A 17,299-nucleotide genomic window follows, 5' to 3' on the forward strand; every position below is an offset into this window, starting at 1 on the left:
AGTTAAAAAAGTAATACATCATCTGCGAATAGGCTGATTTTGTGATGTTGTTTAGCTATGTTAATACATTTGATGTCAGGATGATTACATATTGCTATAGCTAGAGGTTCTATAGCTAAAGCAAATAAAATTAGTGACGGGGCATTCTTGCCTCATGTCATGAAAGACCAAAACAAAGGGGCCTTTTTGTCTTTCATGACTACAGGATATAGTTCAGTGAGGTTAGCGGGGGACATCTCTACCAACATAATCGTGTTGATGAACCCTTGGAAATATTGTACAGATCTGATCCTGGTAACCAGGATTAACCTAATGTCAGGCATGACCCACAGGCATCTATAAACAGACCTAGATTTTAAAATTATGTTGGTTTTTTAAAATCTATATTTGTTGCTCTGCTATCAAATCCCCTGAAGAAGCCGCGGTTGCTGTGAAACGCATCTGGAAGCTTTTGTACTTGACAGCTATTTTGGTATATGTGATATACTGTGATTCCATGCCATGTATTTGAGCTTTTAATTGGCAATTTTTCAAAAGTCCACTCAGTTTAGGAGTTGAGTAAGACTGTTTCCTCTCTTTAAATATTTCCCCTTTTAGTGCCAACCCAATGATGTTTGTAGTAGTCCTAATTGGTATGCAGGAAAGCTCATTTTTATTTGTGTTGGAATTGCAGGTATTAAATGACAATGACAATCATTTCATGTTTATGGCTGACCCTGTTTACTAATTTTACCTACCTTTACTATTGATAATGTGCTTGGAATAACTGCGGCCACCAGTAAAATAATGTAGAAACAACAACAATATATTTTTGAAATCTGCGGAGTCTGCTGTGGAAATAATATATATAGCTTTGTAATCAGGGAGCAATAAATTTTGATTCTCAGCTAATCTACATTTTCCTGATTTATATTTGTGTTCTAAAACAGTAATAAAGATTTATGAAATGTGTTTGTATGATATATATAAAACTGGGGAAAGAATTTTTAGTTAAGTTAGATCTTACACTTTTTACTACTTTTTGGGTGGTGAATTTTTTTACAGTAAAACATTTGAAAATTAATTGGGTAAGTGGTTAAGGTAAAAATTTACGCTTATAGCTTTTCCTGGAGTGTTCAGTGTTAGGACAATCCCGACGGATGCTCCAACAATAATCAGCCATCATATGTACATCCCATCTACCCTGATACCGTCCTTCCATGACCTTCAAATCCTGGCAGAATCATTCACCTTGCTCATCGCTGACTGCACCAAGGTTTTCCGGGAAGTTAGAAGGATGGCTATGCAGAAAATGCACCTTGTTGCTCTCAATTTCTGTGTTATTATTTGCTCGTGTGTTTCCAAGAAAGTCCTTGAAAATGGCTTTGAATGATAACCAAGCATTCTTTTGGACTTCTGACATTGTCCTGATGAAATGTTCATTTTTGATGAGCTGCTGAATCTGTGGACCATCAAACACACCGGCATTTTTTTTTCAAATAACAGGCTAGGAAATGCCAAAATAAGGTACTTGAAACAGTCTCCTTCAGTTGGCAAAGCTTTAGCCAACTGATTCATTAGACCCAGTTTCATGTGCAGAGGTGTGAATATATTATTCTTTCTATCAACAAGTGGCTCATGTAGAATGTTTGGATCGCCTGGTTTTAGGGCAGATCTTGGAGGACAATTTCTTTACACCCAATGCCTCTCACAAGCTCTGCTGTCCCACATGCACAGATAACAGGGTTACTTGGTGTATCCACGTTGCTGACCAAGAAGGAAGCATACCATTTTAAGGTCAACACAGATGAACCAGTTGTATTGGTGATATTGCAAAAGTCAATGACTCCCTTTATGTCTGCATATTCTTCACAAAGAGAAACTGAATGGCCATTTGGGACCCAAATATATTGCCATTGTGAAGGAGGACACACTTTAAGCTCCGCTTTGAGCTATCAATGAAAAGTTGCCATTCAGTTTAGATTGGAATTCTCAATGGCAATACACAAGTATTTCTCTGGTTCGAATGTATGATACCTTTGTTCTTTTTTCAAGTAAGTTTTTCTCACGCAGTCTTGATGCTAGGAGTTCTGAAGCCTTCTTCGATAGTCCCAAATCACGTGCCAAATCACTCAACTCATGCTGATCAAATCCCTTACCAACAGAGTCCTCTTCAATTTCAAACTCTTCATCATTGTTGTTACCTAGTTCATCACCATAATCAAGTTCTTCAAGAGAGGGTAGTGTAACGAAAACCGGCACTGGGATTTCATATGAATGAGCCACTAGGCGTATAGCCGACGATAGACTAGGATACTCTATGTTACATTGAATTTTCTTGTTAGATCCTGAAGTTTTCACTATGCAAAAGTAACAGTCACTGAAATGATCACCTGGCGCTCGCCAAACCATAGGTATACCAAATGGCATCTTATCACGTGTACCCTTTGTCCACATCTGTAAACCCTCGACACACTGTTTGCACACCTTATGAGGGGCCTAAGACTTATCTTGATCACCAAGTTTTACTTTGAAATATGCCAAATAGGCATATTTTGCTTATTCACTTCATAGAGCAGTGCACAACCCCTGATCACACTGTCTTGCGTGTAAATCATTAGCCTATACAAATCCATGCTACAGTAATCTCATTATTATAAGCGGTAGGGAAAAAACCTCACGTGATAGAAGAAAACTAACTGCACTTTCAGAATCAGCATACCTATTTTAGTGTAAATAAGCTTAAAAATTTAAGTCAACAAAAAATGTGATCAAAGTTGTTACCCAGTATATTTATCTCCTACAGTGCTATTTACAAAAAAAGCTATCAATATTAAAGTTAATATTTGTGGTATAAACCTTAAATATGCTTTACATGACTTTATGCGTATAAAAGATTTTTATTAAGTTAATGCATGGCAGTCATTTATGGTCATTTAAACAGGATAGTGCATAGTTGCATTACAAATATACTGTAATTTGGCAGTAATATGCTAAAATATCATATCGTTCATGTAGTCCTAGCAGCCCCAGGGGACATTGGGATACTCAGCATATCTCGGTGATAGTGATCAGGCAGGTAAGGGTATTTTATTGCAGAAGGGACATTGCCTGTCCCTTTCTGCAATAAAGACCTGCCTGCTTGTACATTTTCAAAGTGGAACTATGGTTTTGCTTTAAGTGCACAGAAGGTATGTAATGTGTAAATTTAACACTTCTAGGTATTTAGTACCTCAGTCTGATATGACAATACTTGCACTGATAACGCATTCATCTGTCAGAGATAACAAAATCATGTAAACTATGCTACCTGTTCATTTCGTGGCTGCATTTACAAATACATTATCACATGCTCCTGCATTCAAGGATGTGCTGGGTATTGTAGCCAGCTGCACAGGGGAAGCATTGGCATGATAAGTACGAGAAGGTTGTTGGGGGACCCTTTGCAGAGACAATTGGTCTGATTTATGAAAGCTCTCCAAGATTGGTGAAAAGAGACACTTTCATCAGTGAACCTTGGTGATGCAGCAAACCTGGAATGGATCTGGTCCAGGATTTAAAAGAATTGCTAGCAAATTACTTTGAAGAAATCCATTCCAGCTTTGCATGATCACCGAGCTTCACCGATGAAAGTGTATCCTCTCCAGCCACGGAGAGCTTTATTAAGTGAGGCCCAATGTGAGGCCCTGTGTTCTCCAGTTTTGGAGTTTGAATAAATCAGACTTGGCGTTGCAGCTCTGTATTCATTAAATAATAAAACTGGTTTTACCCTTTAGATCAGAGGTGTCAAACTCAAATACACAGAGGGCCAAAAATAAAAACTTAGACAAAGATGTGGGCCAACCTTAAAATTTATTGAAAAAATTGAGGAATTTTTTCCTTCTCATTAGCTATAAACTCTTTTTTTAATTTTTTTAAGAAAAAATGGTAACCTTTTTGCACAGGCTAACAATAATAATAACAATATTCTTCAAAGAAAATCCAACCATTCATGTCCATGCCTTGGAGTAGCAAGGAAACATACAGCTAAGGGGGAGTGCTGGAAATGCCAGACGCATCCAATGCGGAGCTAAACCTTACTGAGTGGCTCGCGCTGAAACTCTCTTCATTGAAATAGCGCCACTACTAAAACTTCTGGCATTACTTGCGTCTATAAAACAGGCCAATGCGGGGCCGCGCATAGGCAGAGAGCCCGCTGGTCTATAGACGCGAGTGATGCCGGGTATTGTACTTGCGGCACTATTTCAATGCAGCGGCGGGCCAGCTGCAATTCATATTTAGGATTCCTTTGGGGGCCAAAAAAAAGGACATTGGGGGCCAGGGTTTGACACCCCTGCTTTAGATGTATTGTAAATCTATTGTATCTGCTTGTACAGAAGACTGAGCAGAGAGATGACTTCATCAGATTGCTGCTGCTCATTTTTGTAAGAAAACCTGAATGGTTACTTATTCAAGTAATAAACTTGAATATTCAAATTTAGTTTAATTTTTAGAATATTGTAATCATTCAACTCAGGAACCAATTCTAGCTTCAGCACGTGGTTGCACCACTCCTAACTTTGTGAGGAAAATGAGAAATGACTGGTTCTCTTTACATGTTCCCAGTTATACTGTTCCTGATTAGCAAAACAATTATACACAGTGAAGGAGGACATAAACTCTATGCAGAAACTATGAAAACTTGGATGCCATGTCAAGAGGGAGACGTGGTACATATAATCCATGTAGCAGCACACACGCCCAGACACCGATCAGAGGTGACAAACCAACTCCCAGCCACCAATCACAGGTGACAAACCAACTCCCAGCCACCAATCACAGGTGACATCCCAGCCTCGTCCAGCCGACCCTCACTGTTTACCCTTTTTGTTATGATGGGAAGTCAACCCATGATTGGACGAGGCGCCCCTAACACTCGTTCACTGTTGGCTGACCTTATGGAATCCCCGCCTCTCTTTTGGCACTGTTGTGACGTCATCACACTAGGGGTGTGTCAAGGCTCCAAGCAAGATGGCGGCTATGGTTGCTAGCCGGGACCGGGTGCGGCGGTGAGGCAGTGTATAAAGCGGGGGATGAGGAATCAGAGAAGTCTCAGTACCCGGTGAGCGGAGCTGTGGGGGGCGGGCAGGCTCCAGTACTGTACGGCTGCTGGCTGTAGTGGGGACTTCATGAGGGCGGCTCTGCAAAATAATTTCCTAAGTGGTATGGTGAGGGCGGCTACTTACCTGCGTTCTCACCTTGTGCCGGCACCGGAAGACTCATCTACCGATGTGGGAGCTGTATTATTTTCTGTCAGCCATGGTGCAGTGATGTGTTACCAGTCTGTCTTGTGTCATTACCTCTGTACAATGCTGCCTGCCTGGCGGCTGCTACAATGGAGTCACGTGTCAGTGTCTATGGACTTTGCTGGCAACTTGCTTGTTGATGGTTAGTAGTCTGGTGTTGTGGCCCGACAGGCAGCTGACATTCCTATAAATGAGTTCACCACTGACACACTTCACATTGGCTCTCCCCAGTGCACAGTAATGTCATTGTGTGTTGTGGCTCTGAGGCTTGTGTTGTTTGGTACATTGGGGTGCCATGCTGAATTATTGGCAGTGCATAGTTCAGTAACGTGCCTTGTGATGATATCAATGATAATAATAACACAGTTGTGATTTATGCAATGACTTGTGTTGTTGTGTCAGATGTAAAATGATGTATATGTGTGGAGGAAGCTGGCAAGCACAGCCCAGCATGGGTAACCTCCCCACCATGTAAAATGCATGGCTCCACTGAGAGCAGATCCGAATCTCTGGGACAGGGTGGTGCTGTGTGCTTAGCATAGTCTCATCACATGATTTCCTAAACATTTCTACACAAATTCACTAACACTGGGCGCTCCAGTGGCCATGCAGTTGGCCTAGTAATAGATATTCCAGTGTGACTGTAAATGAGGATCATTTAAAAGAGACTGGACACTAGTGAATTACCCATAAGGCTCATAGGTCCTTACTTGCTCCTGGTAAATTGGATCTGTAGGTTTGGTGGGTAAAAGAATTGTGTGCTATATATATATGGTATTGCTACAAAATGCAAATTACAGGGACTGCGAAAGATCCATCTTTAGGAGCCCGGAGGAGAAGTCTAAACTCCCTGCCAGTCTCTGTGACCTATCAGAGGCAGAGGTGTATCTGTGCACAGAAGGCAGGGGTGATCTCTCTTCTGCTCTTATAACGCAGCACAGTTCCAGTGCCATCCATGCTTCTCATACTTTGCAGGCATGCTGTACGTTATAATGTGCAACCGGCTCATTTACCGAATACAGTGCAGCCCTCAATCCTGTGTTATCCCTAAACTTTAAAATTGCTGCATACATCCCTCCCCCTATTACAAGCTTGTTTCCCAAAATGTTTTTCACTAACCATTTGTTTTCTGTCACTGTTGACAGTGCAATAAATAACAAATCGATGCTCCTTTGTATTGTGTCTGTTCTTGTGCTGTTGCTGCTTTTTCATAAAGTAAACATCAGTGTGAAATATGGAATAGTAAAATTCAGCAAGGATGAGTGATTTCCCACATCACTGCTTCTCAATTTCATGTTAAAATTTGTCTTGCTTCTAATGCAGTGGATTTTGTGATTCTGGTGCCCAATGCGCAGCACATTTTTCAATTTGGCACTTATTTAAAAGCATTACATACAAACAAACAATGAACACATTTAATAACTTAAGATGAAAAAAGTTTATTAAATCATTGGTTTAATAAAAATAATAGCAAAGAGGAGAGTAAAAAGGTGGAACAAATTGAATCTAGGTAGCTAAGGTTAATAAATGGCACAGAGTTAATACAATGTATCAATGTTATGTTTCTGAATAATTCTGTGCTGAGTAATACATGCTCAATGCTTTTTTATAAGTATTACACATGTTTACGTGGTGTTCTTTTACAAACTGAAGACCATGTTACAAGGTCTAGAGGCTATTTGTTTTTAAGGATGCTACAGCTTTTCCTACTACGACATGGATTAATAAATCGGTTTAAGAAAAGACCAAAGGAGGTTAACATTGCTTTATTAAAAAAAAAAAAAAAAGAAGTTGTGGACCTGCCAAAAAGTTTTTTCTATTCTTGAAGGGCATATATTTCACCTGGGGAGGAATGAATTCTCTCTGAAACAACTAGTTGGTGCAATGTATTTGTATTTTTACAAATACAAGGTCTGCTTGTTCAGTATGTGGTACTTTGGTCTTAGATAACTAGGCCTTATAAACTAGTGATTTTAGTGCCAGTGCAATAAAGAGATTTATTCCTGGACATTGCCTGCTTTTTTATATCTCATATTTGCTGAAATTGCATTCAATGCTATAAAAATAATTTCTGGATCTTGTAGGCTTCTTATCATGGCGTATACTCGAGTTTTTTTCAGTTTAGTAGGCCTGGGAGTTATAAGAATATATAAATTGGTTTATTATGTTTATATGATATAATATAAAGCCCTAGAACACTTATATAAAGGATTTCTTTTTCTAAATTAGGGGTAAACATGGACATTAGGTTAAAGTAGTTAGCCATGCCTATAATATCTGCACATTTGTAGACCTTAATTGGAACTGTGAGAGTTTCTGCTTTTATTTAGTGTTATTCTTGGCACTAACTCGATGAAAGTATTACACCTACACAACTAGGTCCCATTCCTGTGTGTCCGCTGCCTCCCCTTTATACCTTTGATGCTTAGAAGAAGGAGTAGTAATTGGGCCGTATGTTCCTCTAGAAGACAGCACAACAGATACCCACTGGGATTACTTCTCTTCTGCCCCGTCTACAGGAGCACACCTCTGTTTGCAGTCTTTTATTCATTATTTCTGCAGATTCTTGTCATTAAGGCTGCACTTGTTGTATAAATGACCTACAGATTCGGCAGAAAAAGATTCTGTTGATAACATTTTTCTGAATTTAAAATCTATGTACAGACGTATTTTTTAATTTTACTGTTTATTGCTGTCTGTGCCTTGGTAGGTAGATTCTCATTTGTTTTAGTGAATATTGTAACCAAGACAGAACGTGGGTGGATATCCAGAATTGTATGGGTGCCCCTTGAACAAGGATAGAGGGATGGATGGCATTTGTGTATATGGTAACTCCTGTTCACTTGATGAAAACTGTGATGGAAATTCTCCTCACTTGGTAGAAATGTACTTTTTTCCAGTGCAAATAAAACTCTACGTAAATGTCCAAGTAGAAATGTTAGCTTGCACAGACAAAAATCACTTGTCCATTAGCAAAAATACCAACTTTTCAATCTAATGCCAAAATGTTTGGGCTCATATTAATAAAGACAGTTCAATCGTTGAGTATTACTGCACTTGCAGTCCTTGGTTCCAGCCTAAAAATAATTGAGAAATATTTGCTAAAAGAAGAGAATCCTTTGTAATAATTGAAAAGAGCATACATGACAAAAATAAAGGTTTCACAGCAGGTAACAGCTCACCCTTTTCTGAAAAATACTAAATATTTTATTTAATGTTTGTAATCCAAGTAAATTGCTCCAAAGACACATATTACAGAAACAATCTGCATCTTAATATTTGTTCCCCTGTTTCATATGCTAATAGGGAAACTGTATGGTGCTTCATGTAGTCAATATTGTGTAAATAAATATATATATATATATATATATATATATATGAATAAATTGAAAACTGATGAAAATGTTTAACTTCCTTCTGTACAGTACACCAAAAAGACAGCCACACTTTATCCTAATAATATGTTTATATGTGATATGTCATTGTTGTCCAAACTGTGGTAAATATCACAACACAAGTCAATATAACACATATATCCATGAATTGAAATACCAAAAAGTCTTAAAAAACCCAAAAAATAATATGATTCATGCTCCTTTACACTTAAGTTGCAAATATATCACATTGGTAGACACACTGGCCCTGATTTATAAAAGCTCTCCAAGGCTGGAGGGGATACACTTTCATTAGTTAAGCTGGCTGAACCAGCAAACCTGGAATAGATTTCTTAAAAGTCAATTGCTAGCAAATGTTTTCAATCCTGGACCAGATCCATTTCAAGTTTTCTGGATCTTTCAGGTTCACTAATAAAAGTGTATCTTCTCCAGATTTGTAGAGCTTCAATAAATCAGACTAATTGTATGGAGAGTTTTATTGTAGTGTGGTAGGTAATGTCACTCCAGCCATGCCCTTTGATGACCCAAATGAAAATAGATGGTACACAGCATGGTGGTCCCCTGACTAGGGTTACAATACCCATTCACTGAACTTTTTCTGCGAAGGAACATAATTTTTACACGGGGCAGGATTAGAGAGCACATCTCCTTTATCTTTTGCGTAACATTGTGGGGTGTGGTGGGGGGGCTTGAGTACTCAAAAGAAATTTGGGGAAAAATAATTGCTAAGAATCAGAGGAAGCAATCAGTTTATTTTACTATTTTTATTACTCAAAACATTGTGTGTGTTTTTTTTAATGCTTCAAAATTGCCTAATTCAGCCTACATTGTGTTGTCGTTTTCTCATTTGTTTTTGGGTTCTGAATACCAGGCAGGGTTATATTGTACATACATTTTTAATTTCATCTGGGGAAATGATTTGTTGAATATTTCATGAAAATGTTTCTGATCATTTATGTGTGATGTTATTAGTTACTTTAATCTTTGCGGAGTGTAAAATTGCTTATGGACATAAAAAAATGAGTTTGTTACACCTTTGGAGCTGTGAATTTAAGTGGTTACATGTCCTGTTAGGGAAATTGTGTGTGTACACTATATGTATATAATACATATATATTATGTCAAAATTATACAGATTATCATTGTTGACTCAACCTTTGTTACCAAAATTGTTGGATGAGGTTTTGAATATGTTTTATCATTAGTTGTTCCACATTTGTGTTTTCATGCTACTCAATTAAACATAAGCAAGAGCCATTTAAAGAAAATAATAGAAAATAAAGTAGTTTTTCCCCAGTTTATACTTCTCAGGCATCAGTATATGGGCACATTTATGTCCATAAAAATGTAGTTACCAGCAAAAAGAAAATATACCCTCTTCCAATTGTAATATACCAAAACAGGAAAAAAACATCTGGTCTCCCAAATTGTGTAAACTTAACCTCAGGTGTAAAACAACAGATTTCACCATGTAATTTCTTTAACCAAAACGAAGCCAAATGTAGAAGCCAAGTATGAAACACTAAGAGCACTCAATGTTTCAATAAGTTATAGAATCATCTTTAGTAGGAATAATCTAAGTATGATTTTTTTGTATGACTTATCCATCCTTTACATTGTTGTGGAAGAATTGTGGTCTTCTCAATTTTACAACATTGCTTTAGTTCATTGAAATTTTGCAGTCATTTATTTATGCATAGTATTCCTAAGGTCTGAACTTGGACCATACACTTTGATTCTTTTCTTTTTCAGTCATTCGCTTGTAGATTGTGTGTGCTCCTGGTGTGTTTGGGGTTATTGTCTTGTTGCATGACCCAATTCTCAGTCAAGCTTTTCCTGTCGCACATATGGCTTCATATTTGACACTTAACAATACTTTGGTATTGAGAGGGGTTTATGATTGACTCAATGACTGCAAAGTGCCCAGTCCTGTGGCTTGCAAATAAAGCCCATCCCTCAACTACTCAACAGTTGGAATGAGATCTTAGTGCTAATATGCTGTGTTTGACTTTTGTCAAATGTGGTGCTGTGCATTATGGCCAAACATATCCCCCTTGGTCTCATCTGCCCAAACAGCATTGTTGTCACAAGATTCGTGGTATGTTCAGATGCAACTTTTCAAACCTAAGCTGTGCTTCCATGTTCTCGTTTGCACAAAGAGGCTTTCTGCTTAAAACCCCTCTAAGCAAGTCATACTTGTTTATGAACATTACCATATAACATGCTATAACGAGTTTTTTGGCTCCTGAGATACTGTAGCTCTTGGGTGTTTTGCAATTTCTCTAACCATTGCAAGGTCTGACCTTGGAAAACATTTTATATGATCTCCACTCTTTTAGAGATTGGCAGCTGTCTTGATTGTTTTCCACTTGTGAATAATCTTTCTTAAGGTGCGTACACACTTCCAATTTTTATCGTTCAAAACGAACGACGAACGATCGATTGGGCAAAAATCGTTCGTAAAAAAAGTAACCAACGACGCCGACGAACGAGGAAAGTCGTTGGAAACGAACGACCGGACCGGCGGATCGGATTGGACGACGATTGTTGAACATCGTTCGTGTGTACGGTCGGTCGTTGATCGCCCATGATCTGAGCATGCGTAATGAACGAACGTTCGTTCACTTTCCTGTCGTGCACATAGTTCCTCTATCGCTCAAACGATCTTTTCTATTGTGTGTACAATATCTATGAACGATCGTGTCGTTATCTCTATGTGCAGGATCGGTGCTATACGATCGTTCGTAGATATCGTGCAGGATCGTTCGTCGTTCGTTTACCAACGATAATAATTGGAAGTGTGTACGTAGCTTTACTGTAGAATGACTGTTTCAAATTCTTTGGAAATGCCGTATAACATTTCCCAGATTGATGGACAGCAAGGTCTGTTTCTCTAAGATCATTACCAATGTCTTTTTTCTTTTGCATTGTTTTGACACACACCTTGATTGTTCCAGACCAGTAAACTGCCAAAACTTCTACTTTAATAATGGTGGTCACATTTGCTGATAATCAATTAATGAAGGGTATTTACGTACCCTTATATTGCCTATGGAAGTGGTAGGGGTATACTTAATTTTTCAAACTCTACTTATGGTTTTTGTTACAGAAATAATGGCATGGTGCTAGATGTCATGTATTGTTGTTAATTTGAGGTTTTATTTTCCTTATTTTAGGGCCAGGTAAGACTTTTTTAAATTTAAGGTGTGTGTACCTTCTCCTGACTTTATCTGTCCTCTTATCTGAGGAATTTTTCATTATTAATGTAGTGAGAAGGGGGAGCTTTGTGTAGAAGATATAGTATAAATTACCGGTACACATTGTTATGTAGCTGTTTATAAATATCCTTTAGGTCACTTTATACCTATGTTTTACTGATTGACAGTACTTTGCACAATGTCAAAGTTTCTTGGCCCATTAACTGTAGTAAAAAGCTGACCCAGTTGTTTGGACAGACAGAGAGCCTTCATGGCTGAATAATTCAATATAAATATAATAATCTTGATTGTTTGACTTAGTTAAATGCATCTTGTGTTCTGCTGTGCAGAACGTCAGTCAGAGGTCACAGGCAAGCGGAATTCTGATGTATCTGGTATCATTTGATTACATTCATTAGCCTGTGCCAGGCTTGATTGTGTGCATCACTAATTCATGACATGGCTCTTTGAGTCATTGATTTTAACTGTATATTTTGAGGTTAGTGATAATCTCATCTGGTAGCAAGTTACAGGTAGGGTGTTCAGTTAGCAATGCTCGTATCATGAGCTCTGATTATCTCTTGTGCTCTGTAAATGAGATGTACAGCTCTGCGCAATATGTTGGCGCTTTATAAATCCTATTTATTATTAATAATAATAATAATAATAATAATATTAATAATATGTAGTTATGCATGTAGTAAAACACTAGTTGAACATGTAAACTAATGCTGCAAAGTTCCTTAGAAATTGACCTTGTTTCGGTGGACCATGACTGTAAGGCTCTATTGTTTTGCCTCAGTGCTTAGATGGGAGGTATGACAGTACTCTTGGGACCGTGCGGCAGTTCATTGTCACCGAATTATATAGGACTTGTTACCTATTAAGTTAAAAGTAGGTTAGTATGGTCACAAAACAAGGGGACTAGCAAGGTCAATAGGTAATTGGAGTTTGATTTAAATTAAGTTTCAACAAAAGTAAACACTTTTTTTTTTATTACATACAAGATGTAATGCACTTTAATACAGGAGTATATCAACTGCCTGTTTACTGTCTTAGTCATTTGACATTTTTTCAGCTTGGTTAGGGTGAGGTTTGCTGGGAGCACTGTTAAACCATTTCAGGCTTACAGTACTAACTAGAAAGAAGTAACCATGATTATTAGTTTACCTTCTTTACAGGGTGGACCAAGGTGTGTTACTTATAAGCATCATATCATTTATTATGGTCTATATATAGCTGTGCCCTACATGTATTTTATGCTTCAACTGAACTTTTAAAATTGTGATGGAAATGTCAGACTAATTAAGTCTGAACTTCAGCCAGATTGAATAAAAACCTAATTAATGTGGCTATATATTTATTACAAAAATATTAAAGTCAAATATATTTTTAACACAATTGTTTGTCTTGCTTTTAGATTATTTTAGTCCTATGTACTTTTTGTGTCCAATGTTGACTGCTGGCAGGGCCTGTACACAGCCTAAAAGGTATAATTGCCTGTAAATGCACTTTTTTAATCATGAGCAAAAATGTTTGCTTGTAGAAACTTTTGTGTTTATTCATATTGCAAAGGAATAGGGGCAGAAATGTCTATACTGCCAGTTTTGTCTCATTGCAAGAAATACCCTAGTGATCTAAGAAGTCCTCCTAATGTACCTGCTTGCATTTTTGTTGCTGTTGGATTGTGTGCCTGTACAAATTCCATCTAGTGAGAAATAGCAGGATTGGATGACTGACATCTCCATACTTCGTTTCCTAACACTTTTACTAAGTATAATTCTGTGTTGGATTAGTATATTTAAATTTCTGCTAGGAGAACATAGTGTTACCTTTGTATTGTAGTTTTTTGTCATAAGTAAAAGGTTAAAGCTTTTATCAAGGTTAGTATCTTTGTATTTAGTTGGACTTCATCCTTTTTATAAGATTTACCTATATGTGAGTTGTTTCATGACAGTTCTGCTAGATGCACACATCTCTGTAATACTCCATATACAGGTCGATGGTTTCTGAGGTAAAGCCAGGCGGTACAGCTTGGGCTTCTACTCGCTCCCAGCCTTCTGATTAAACACTGACAAGGTCAGGCCTGTGAGATTCCTGTAGGTAAGCTCACAGTGTAAGACTGACAGGCCTGTGTAGTGCTGCGGAGTCCTGGTTGGCGCAGGGCGCTTGTTTTGTCTTGTCATTATACTGACAAATTTCAGAGAAATACCAGTAGTTAAAAATACTTTTCATTATGTTTTTAAATCAATGCATAAATGGAATAAGGTGTGCCGTGTTTTCTCCAGGCATTTTTTGAAAGGACCTATTAGCATGTTTCCTGCCACTCCTGTGGCACCGTATGCCAGCTGACAGCCATTCACTTAGCCAGACGCTGTGGTACTAAAAGAAATGAGGAGGAGAGCTGCTGTGAATTGTGTCATGGAGGTGGAAAGTAGGGGTAGCGAGAAGAGGTCTAAATATAGATATGGTGCCAAAAAAGCGATGCTATAAGCTTGATCCCTATAGTTTGTGTCTAGTTAAGCAGCTTAGTGCAGTCTCTTTGCTTCTGTGCATTGTAATATTTGCATATTATATTTGTTGTAAATAGGAGACTATAGAGGGAAGGGACATGTGTGGATTACCTTTATTTGCTGGTAGGCTATGTACACACGTAGAAGGACTGCCACTGGAAAGAATCTTCTGTGGTTGTTTCCACTGATGAATAAATGAATGCTGTACACATAGTGCCTTTCTGTTCTTTGGAGAGGGGAGCAGGAGAACAAGTGTGCAGCACCTCGCTGTGCTTTCCTCTATTGAAATGCTCAGTTGTTCATTGATCTACCAGGATAGAATATTAAACGATGTTGGGGATCGCTGTACCCATGTCAGATCTGGCGACAAATAATAAGAACATTGGGGTGGCTTTTTGTATCTACCTGGGGTTCATCTTTTTAAAGAGTTTCAGTGTTTCTTTTGGAACTGCCTGTGATTTGTATAGAATGTTGAAATGCTAAACATGTAATTGAAATTTTCAGTATCTAAATGGTATTATTATTACACAGTATGTATATAGCGCCAACATATTACACAGCGCTTTACAATTCCATAGTCATATTACTAACCTTCCCTCAAAGGGGCTCACAATATAATTTTCTAACATCTGTCATATGTCTTTATTACAGGCCAAGGTCAGCTTTAGGGAAAGCCAATTAACCTCACTGCATGTTTTTGGAATGTGGGAGGAAACACACACAAACATGGGCAGAACCTGCAAACTCCATGCAGATAGTGTCCTGGCTGGGGTTTAAACCTGGGACCCAGCGCTGCAAAGGCCTGAGTGCTAGCCTCTGAGCCACCGTAAGAATTAAAGGCAAATCTTGTTGTCTGAGGTTAAGTGAGGCCTCCCTACTTGAAGGGTATATGGTTATAAACGAATCCAAATGGAATAACTTTTTTTTTAATATTATTAATCTTTTGGACATGAGCTGGCAGTAGTCATCACTTTACATGAGTAAGATTGCTAGGTGATAAGGCAGAAAGTGTTATTAGCTTTATTCTGTCTTCAGGCTTTGTGCTGGTAATTGGCAGACTTTGTGCTGAAAGCTACATGTCTTTTTCACCCCTAAAAAGCCTTCTTATTTCTTTTCTTTTTTCATTTTTTTCTGTATATGGCAGCATTGGCACTTTACTTTAGGATTGCATACATATCATTTTTCAAAGAACATTTTCATTGTCTAACTGTACCAATGTTGATATTTTTTTTTCGTTATTTCTATTCATTATATAAAATAATTACTGTGACTGTTTTTTATCTGAATCAGAGATCAACTGTACCCCGCTAAAGAATACATTGCAAAATTCTGTTTACCCCTTGATTCATTGTATTTTTAATTGAAATTCCAGTCGTTCTGTGGGGAGGAAAACTTGTTCTTATATTTCCTGCCCCTCAGTATGTCAAAGCTGCCAAAGGTAGGGGTTGTTACAAACACTTGACGTCTTCCACTGATTTCCAAATCATTCAAAGATCTAGAAATGTATATTAAAAAGGAATTTTTATTGGGGCAGTTTCACATATGACAAGCATTGTGTCCTTTTTCTGTTATATTAAGTATGGCAATCAGTACTTAGGTGTTTGAACTGTCCATTTTCTGCTTAGTGACTTGTGCAGCAAACAAGTATTCTTTTGTCATATGTTTCTAGATGTCTGTCATCTTTGCTAAATAGTCCTTAGCAGCTCTTCTTACAGTAAGATCACCAGCAGTCACTGAACACTTCCTTACTAGTCCTCTAAACCTGAGGTATGCATGAAAACTAAATCTCTAAAGAGTATGGTTACACGCACCAGATAGATTTGGATGTTTATCTTAAGGCAGCTTTGCATATTAAAGTTACCTTATTTAGATTATAGTCTTGAACTGAACGTTTTGAGAATAGACGTTTCGGAGGTGAGCGCTCATAGAAATTCAGCTACTGTTGTTACCGTCCAAGTTCCTGTGAGTTTATTGTTAAATCTAGGAGCCAATATTTCTGCTAGATATCCACATTTTATTTCCTTGAGTGACATTGAAAATAAAGATTATTCACCCATATGTATTTAGATGTATTCACCAATCAAAACAAACACTAGTTGTTATCTTATGTCCCCTAACAGAATATTGCAGCTTCATTTTAGCTGTGTAGATACACTAGAGCAGAGTTTGATTACTAATAATTAATTGATAACTAGATGATTGCTATCATTCATCTCTGCAAAAGCATGTGTACAGCTGTTCACCAATCCATGCTGACAGATAAGTGAATAACTGAGCGGGAGCATCCACTGTACTTTCTAATGGACTAGAGCACAATGGGGTGCCACTCTTCCTCCCCTTTCCATAGTACAGTAAAGAATTGCCTATACAGAACTTGTTTGTTTTAGTGGTATTATTTGAAGTTTGAACAAAACTCCCTTGGTACCTCCAAAATACATTGCACCATGACACGCATCCAGAATATGTATCCAGAGATAAAATGCAGACTGCAACATTTTCATGAGAATTGCAGTGTGTTTTAACCCACATATTTTGCATTGAACAGGGGATTGGTGAATGGGCCCTTATTGCTAAAACTGGAAACACTCAATCCACTGGTATGACTATGTGTTTGTTTACAAAAGCAGACACTTCATGGATTTTTAAGTCTGTAGAAAATTTGTTCCTGCAAAGCTCCGCTTAATAAATTGGAGCTTCTTGCAAACTTGTTTGTATGTAGTGAGGAAGTTAGAAATTCTTTCAAGGTGTTATCTATGTCTATACGAGAGTTTTTCTTACTTTCTGGGAGGTCAATGGAGTTAAAGGTGTTGGAAGGCTCCTCCTCAATAGAAACACCAACAGCAATAAACAAACAACCTTCATTCATCTAAAACATGGCAGAAATTCTACTTTACAAATTCATAAAAAAAAAACACTTTATGTCAACTTTT

General features: G+C 37.8%; 1 protein-coding gene across 1 annotated transcript in view; it reads left to right on the forward strand.

Moving 5' to 3' along the window:
- The first annotated feature begins 4,965 nt into the window (after nucleotides 1-4,965).
- BLTP1 (bridge-like lipid transfer protein family member 1) overlaps nucleotides 4,966-17,299 on the forward strand; it is a 142,299-nt gene continuing 129,965 nt past the window's right edge. The window contains exon 1 of the mRNA XM_072406825.1: nucleotides 4,966-5,080. The gene's annotated coding sequence lies outside the window, so the exon portion shown is untranslated. The remainder of the gene's footprint in view (nucleotides 5,081-17,299) is intronic.

Source organism: Pyxicephalus adspersus, chromosome 3, assembly GCF_032062135.1.
Source record: "Pyxicephalus adspersus chromosome 3, UCB_Pads_2.0, whole genome shotgun sequence".
Taxonomy (NCBI): Eukaryota; Metazoa; Chordata; class Amphibia; order Anura; family Pyxicephalidae; genus Pyxicephalus; species Pyxicephalus adspersus.